The sequence below is a fragment of the Cryptotermes secundus genome, unplaced genomic scaffold (genome assembly GCF_002891405.2).
Source record: "Cryptotermes secundus unplaced genomic scaffold, Csec_1.0 scaffold512, whole genome shotgun sequence".
Taxonomy (NCBI): Eukaryota; Metazoa; Arthropoda; class Insecta; order Blattodea; family Kalotermitidae; genus Cryptotermes; species Cryptotermes secundus.
Window position 1 is genome coordinate 158,714 of NW_019735563.1, and position 7,103 is coordinate 165,816.

Sequence of the window (7,103 nt, forward strand, 5' to 3'; positions counted from 1 at the left end):
TTATTATTATTATTATTATTATTAAATTTAATTAGTCTTTGACTTTATGTTGTGGTTGTCCAGTATGTAACTACTTGTATCTACACTGTGCTGTGTCTGTAATTGGCCTTTTGGCTCAGCACATAAATAATAAAGAATTAGATTGAATTACTATTATTATTATTATTATTTTCTTTAATAAAGAGTTGGACATTATTACCTGAAAATAGCTTATGCTGGAAGATCCATGCAGAATTCCGAGTTTATATCTCCCATTGTTTAGGAGTCCTTGAAAATCATCGAATGGCATTTCGTAACGCCTCGCAGTGAGGAAGGAGATGAAGGTGGCCGAGTATGCTGCAAATAGCACTACAGCCGTGAGATGCGACGTGCTGCATACCAGGCGAGAGGACCAGGAAATCGGCCCGATAGTGTGACCTGTAGGGTGATTCGATATCAGGGTCGTTGTGGTAATCTATTAGCTAACTTCATGGAGCTGAGCCCTTCTTAAGAAGCTGCCAATTGTACAGCTACTCAAGAATTTCCCTGCATTTCATGGAACCCGAATGTTCAGTACCGTATTCACAAGAGCCATCCACTGCTCCATATTCCGAGCCAGATCAATCCAGTCCATACCACCCTATCCTATCTCTCTAAGATCCATTTTAATATTGTCTACACACCTACACCTAGGTCTTCCCAGTGATCTCTTTCCTTATAGCTTTCCCACCAATATCCTATACGCATTTCTCTTCTCCCCCATTCGTGCTACCTACCGTGCAACTGCAGATATATTATGTCTTATTATTATTATTTTGTAATTTCTCTTTAGTTTTGGCTTCTGTTCTCATGGCGCTCTGGCCATTAAAATATATATAGCCATTGGCCAAGTCCTGACGCGTGTGCCGTTGTTACTGTTTGTCTTAATTTCGGCTGATGATTTGTGTTGTCTTTGATTTACTTGTATACATCCTGCCTTGTTTTGGTATATATATCAGGAGATGAGAACTTATTGTATCGGTTAGGCTTAACTGAATAGGTTCCACCTGAAGACGGAGACAGAATTCAGTCTCCGAAACATTGTGTTTTTAATAAAAACAGGACGATGGATAATGTCCAGAAAAACAACACATATATGAATGTTCCATCGTCACTAACTTTTAGATCTTGTGAACACGGTAATGAACATTCGGGTTTCATAAAATGCTGGGAATTTCTTGAGTGACTGAGCGACTGTTGCATTCTCGTTGAGTCAGTCAGGGAGCCATAGTAACGCATGCGCAGATACAACTCAAATGGAGTTGAGGGAGCTCTCACCTTGTTGACAGAACGCTCCGAACACGTAATGCCAGGTGTTCTGGAGACTGAAATGGCGGGTTACATCAGCAGTTTTGCAACTGCACTTCACACTTACGGACGAAGTTGTCACTAAAAACACTGTGAGCACAGCCATAGCCACAAGAACACTCAACCAGAGGTCGAGTGCAAAAGGCAACAGCACATGGCGAATTGTATTCATCTCCATTTTCTCTCTTCTTATGTATATAGTCATCCTGCAGGAAAGGAAATTCATGTAAACTGCATTTAGTCATCACCATTATTATTATTATTGTTATTATTAAGATTTATGTTAATGATATTATTATTATGTTGTTTGTTTGTTTGTTTACTTGTCCGCATTAATGCGTTTCTCCTCGAGTGCTTGCCTGTAATTTGTTTTGACTTTATGTTGTGATTGTCCATAATGTAATTGCTTGTATCTACACTGTGCTCTGTCTGTAATTGGCCTTGCGGCTGTTGACTCGGCACATAAATGATAAAGAATTGAATTGAATTGTTATTATTTTCAGTGCTCGCCTGTTATAGGCGGGGCACGCAGTAGCGTAGTTGGTTGGGGCGCTATGCTACAAGCAGGAAGGTCGCAGGTTCGATTCCCGATGAGCTCAGAGGACTTTTCAATTGACGTAATCCTTCCAGCCGCACTATGGCTCTGGGATCGACTCAGCCTCTAACAGAAATGAGTACCAGGAATCTTCCTGGGGGGTAAAGGGCGGCCGGCACGTAAGGCTGACAACCTCACCGCCGTCTCTGAGCCGATTTTCTAGAAAATGTAAGAGTCTGTTTTTATTATTGCTGCTGCTTTTTGTCTCTGTAAGTTAACTGATCACTGTTTTCTTTTGTTTTTATCCTGTGTTTCTCTCTTCCTGCTGTTTTTTGTATGCGTGCTGACATTGTAATTGGATTCTGTAACTGTTGAGTCAGCACGTGAAATTTAAGGATTTACTTCAGCTGAATTAATGGTGACAGTATTATTATTATGGTACTAGGATGTTCTTGCATATTTTTACCATACAATTTGGCAAATATTTCATGGGAGTATTTTTTTCACATTTTTTTGCTGATGGTACGTAGAATACTCTATCTCGAAATGTTTTTTTACACTTTAAACCGCAATGGTAACTACGTACCACCTCCTTTAATATCTATATATTATGATATTTGCCTACCAAGTGTATGTATATGTTAAGGTATGTATTATTCTGAGTATAATCATAATTTCAATGAACATTAGTAATAACTTCGACACAAAGTTATTGATGTGGTTTATTAATTACGCGGCCACTGTGAACAGCTGATAAGTTCTTACCTAATAGAAAACACACCATTCTACATTAGAAAAGTCACTCGGTTAACTAACATTCTCTAGGAAAATAATCATAATTTATTTTGAGAACCATGCCAGTCATACGAACACATTCTGTTGGCAAAATGCTGGGGTTTTAATGCCAAAACAGATGATATACAGGGTCATGGTTACGTTGACGGTTAATTCATTTTGTGCAGTGGCAACTTAAAAATGTTATTTTTACTTATATGTAACCTTACTGTCCGTCGGAATAAAGATGTCACTGAGCAGGTAAAGTGGGGGAAGTTGTACAACTTGCATATCGCAGGAGTGGTGACCATGCGCACTGAGGTCTCTATTCCGAAAGTCAGTGCTCCTCTTACTTGTCATTTAAGATGGGCGGTAGGAAATCTATTGCGTCCATCCGTTCATTGGTCATGGCAAGAATATTAATCCCAACTTCAGCTTGTCTCTTAACTAACTCCTCAACCAAGCCGTGCCAGGTTCCATTGTCGTCCTTGTAGCCGAGCATCCCGTTCTCGCTCCGGTAATACGAATTTCTGTTAATATTGTGACATGTAAATCCATTGTCAGACAGCGCCCGAAACACATACACGGCCAACAGTATAGTGCTTTCTTTGTGTCTGTGCAGCTTGCGCATGCGCAATGAGGTTACGCAGCATTGCTTAGAAATCACGTGATATGCGTTTATTGTAGGTCCAACCAGAGTGTCAATGGACTGACTGCATAGCGATCACGTGATGTGTTCTCTGTAGGTTCATGTCCGTGCCACTTGTATATAAGTGAGCAGAATTCATTAGCTGAGCAGTAAGCAGCTAGGGTACAGCAAGCAAACAGTAAGCTGGAGGAGTACAGGAAGCAACCAGTAAGCTGGAGGAGTACAGGAACCAAGCAGTAAGCTGGAGGAGTACAGGAACCAAGCAGTAAGCTGGAGGAGTACAGGAACCAAGCAGTAAGCTGGAGGAGTACAGCAAGCAAGCAGTAAGCTGGAGGAGTACAGCAAGCAAGCAGTAAGCTGGAGGAGTACAGCAAGCAAGCAGTAAGCTGGAGGAGTACAGCAAGCAAGCAGTAAGCTGGAGGAGTACAGCAAGCAAGCAGTAAGCTGGAGGAGTACAGCAAGCAAGCAGTAAGCTGGAGGAGTACAGCAAGCAAGCAGTAAGCTGGAGGAGTACAGCAAGCAAGCAGTAAGCTGGAGGAGTACAGCAAGCAAGCAGTAAGCTGGAGGAGTACAGCAAGCAAGCAGTAAGCTGGAGGAGTACAGCAAGCAAGCAGTAAGCTGGAGGAGTACAGCAAGCAAGCAGTAAGCTGGAGGAGTACAGCAAGCAAGCAGTAAGCTGGAGGAGTACAGCAAGCAAGCAGTAAGCTGGAGGAGTACAGGAAGCAAGCAGTAAGCTGGAGGAGTACAGCAAGCAAGCAGTAAGCTGGAGGAGTACAGGAAGCAAGCAGTAAGCTGGAGGAGTACAGCAAGCAAACAGTAAGCTGGAGGAGTACAGGAAGCAAGCAGTAAGCTGGAGGAGTACAGCAAGCAAACAGTAAGCTGGAGGAGAACAGCAAGCAAGCAGTAAGCTTGAGGAGTACAGCAAGCAAGCAGTAAGCTTGAGGAGAACAGAAGAGTACAAGAAGTCAGACTGTGGAGACTTAACGTGTAATTTGAAGACTTTACGTGTGCTACAGTGCAGTGATGTTAGGAGTGTGTGAAGTAGTGGGACTCTTATAGTTCCTGTGTTATAAATCCGTAAAGATATTAGCGTGGAGTGCTTCTTAGTGTGAAAATCAGCAACATTGTAATAATTAATTGTAGTTATGACCTATAGGTGACTAATAAATCTAATTACCAATCCGAACCCCGTCTTTAGTCACTGTGACACTTGACAATATTTACAGTTTCTGAACAGAGTTAAATATTGTTTCCCTTACAATACTGCATTTGTTAATTGCTTACGGACGAGTGCCTTATAAAGTAGTTTACAGACAACTGTTGATGTTATGTCCTTGGGTCCTTGAACCCTTTGGATATGGATAGTGTTCCTGACGTTACAGAGCTATATTCTATCTCCAACTTCAGGGTCAAAATGAGTGGAATGAATATTCCTCTCTTAAATTTGTAGTCCAGTAGACAGTCCTGGGACTGTTGTGCTTCGATGTCCATTCTGGTCTAAATGAGACATGGGAATTTAAGAGAAATATGACCCGAAACGTCGGAAAAATAGCCAGCTTCCGTGTGGTGGAAATGACCAGTATGTTCCAGTGAAATACCCGTATTAACCCGAGCGGGATAAGGTCCAGACTCTCCCTCTGGTAGTCTGTAGGGAGAATACGTGTACAGTGTGACTGAAGAAGAAAGGTCAGTATTCTGGGAGGTCATAATATCAGTCATTCTAAGCAAAAGAAGTGTACATGTACCAATAGAACTCACTGTAGGCCTCAGAGGAATGTCCACTTTGTGGATCTTGAGTATAGCATATACACGTACATGCGCAGGTCTGACATGGTACGGAGTCAGCTTGTGTATTACATCGATAGGGAGGGTGAGGGTGTTTGAGAATAGGGTGTTGAGGAGAACATTTGGACCGAAGAGAGATGAAGTGACAGGAGGATGGAGAAAACTGCATAATGAGGAGCTTCGTAACTTGTACTCTTCTTCACGTATAATTAGAATGATCAAGTCAAGGAGGATGAAAAGGGCAGGGCATGTAGCACGAAAGAGGGAGAAGAGGAATACATGTAGGATATTAGTGGAGAGCCAGAAGGAAAGAGACCACTGGGAAGACCAAGGCGTAAGTGGGTGGACAATATTAAAATGGATCTTAGAGAGATAGGATGGGATGGTATGGATTGGATTGTTCTGGCTCAGGATAGGGACCAATAGAAGGCTCTTGTGAACACGGTAATGAACCTTCGGGTTCCATAAAATTCTGGGAATTTCTTGAGCTACCGCATAATTGGCAGCTTCTCAAGAAGGGCTTAGCTCCATGAGTGAGTGAGGGAGTGTAGTTTTGTACTTGGAAAGGAATTTCTATATTTTTCTCTCAATGTTAGCTATAGGATTTTTTGGCAAGAATTCATAAACCCCGGACTCCAGCAAAGGAAAACATCCTACAGCTAAAGTTGAGAGGAAAATACAGAAACTGCTTTCCAAGTACAATACTACCTTCCCTACAGATATAGAACACAAGTTGACTCCGTCCCACAAAAAACCTACGTATCTGTGTGGTATTACCAGGACCCACAAGACTGGTACATGATCTTCCAGGGTACTAATATACATTCCTGCGATACTATGTATATATACATGGATACTCTTTCATCCTCCCGCTTCGACTCTGAAGATGGAGGCATCACATACTTCCGAAACGTCTGTAGCAATGGCCACATCAGCACAACAGAATAAATATTAAATATGGGCCACGGTTAATATTTTAAAGTTTCAGGAACTTACGTGAAATTCATCCGACCTTGCAACTCGCTCCACAGACAGTACATGTAACCCGGAGGGCTTTCGTCTAACTTATCGTACACGAAAGGTGGCTAGAAACATATAAACTGACGATTTAAGTTCACTCTAACAGGACCTCCGGGTTGTGACGCCGTGTTGTTTGGAGGGAGCCAGATTTTATCTTATATTTTCGACGCCAACTGATCCACAGTAACAGACGACAAGATGAATTATGACAACCTACGTTTCTTCTTTAGCATAATTTTCTACCCTAAAAATGGAGGCGATCTGTTCTTCCGAAACGTCGGGCTGCCTCCGATTGTTACGGCGTTACAACCCAGAAGATCATACTCTTGTTATATCTCTGTAAGTGCACAACACAACTGTAAGTATATACCGTTAGTGTTACTGTGCCCAAGAGGCTTGAGAAAATTACATAATGAGGAGCTTCATAACTTGTACTCTTCACCAAGTATAATTAGAATGATCAAGTCAAGGAGGATGAGGTTGGCAGGGCATGTAGCACGAATGGGGGAGACGAGGAATGCATATAGGATATTGGTGGGAAAGCCGAAAGGAAAGAGGTCACTGGGGAGACCAAGATGTACGTGAGTGGACAATATGAAAGGATCTTAGAGAGACAGGATGTGATAGTATAGATTGGACTGATCTGGCTCAGGATAGGGATTAGTGGATGGCTCTTGTGAACACGGTAACGAACCTTCGGGTTCCATAAAATGCTGGGAAGTTGTTGAGTAGCTGCAGAATTGGCAACTTCTCGAGAAGGGCTCAGCTCCATGAGTGAGTGAGTAAGAAAGTAAGTAAGTAAATAATATTATCTTGCAACGAATACAAAGTATGAAGATATTTTTAGAACACTCCACAGAATTAAATTATGGTATAGAATCATCCTCACTAACCGCTGAATATTTTTCTTTTCTGGTTTATAAATTCGTATATCTTATTTCGTAAACTTACAAACACCATCTTTAATTCCTATAATGCCAAGGTGGCATTTCATATTTTCAAAACCGCTGTTCT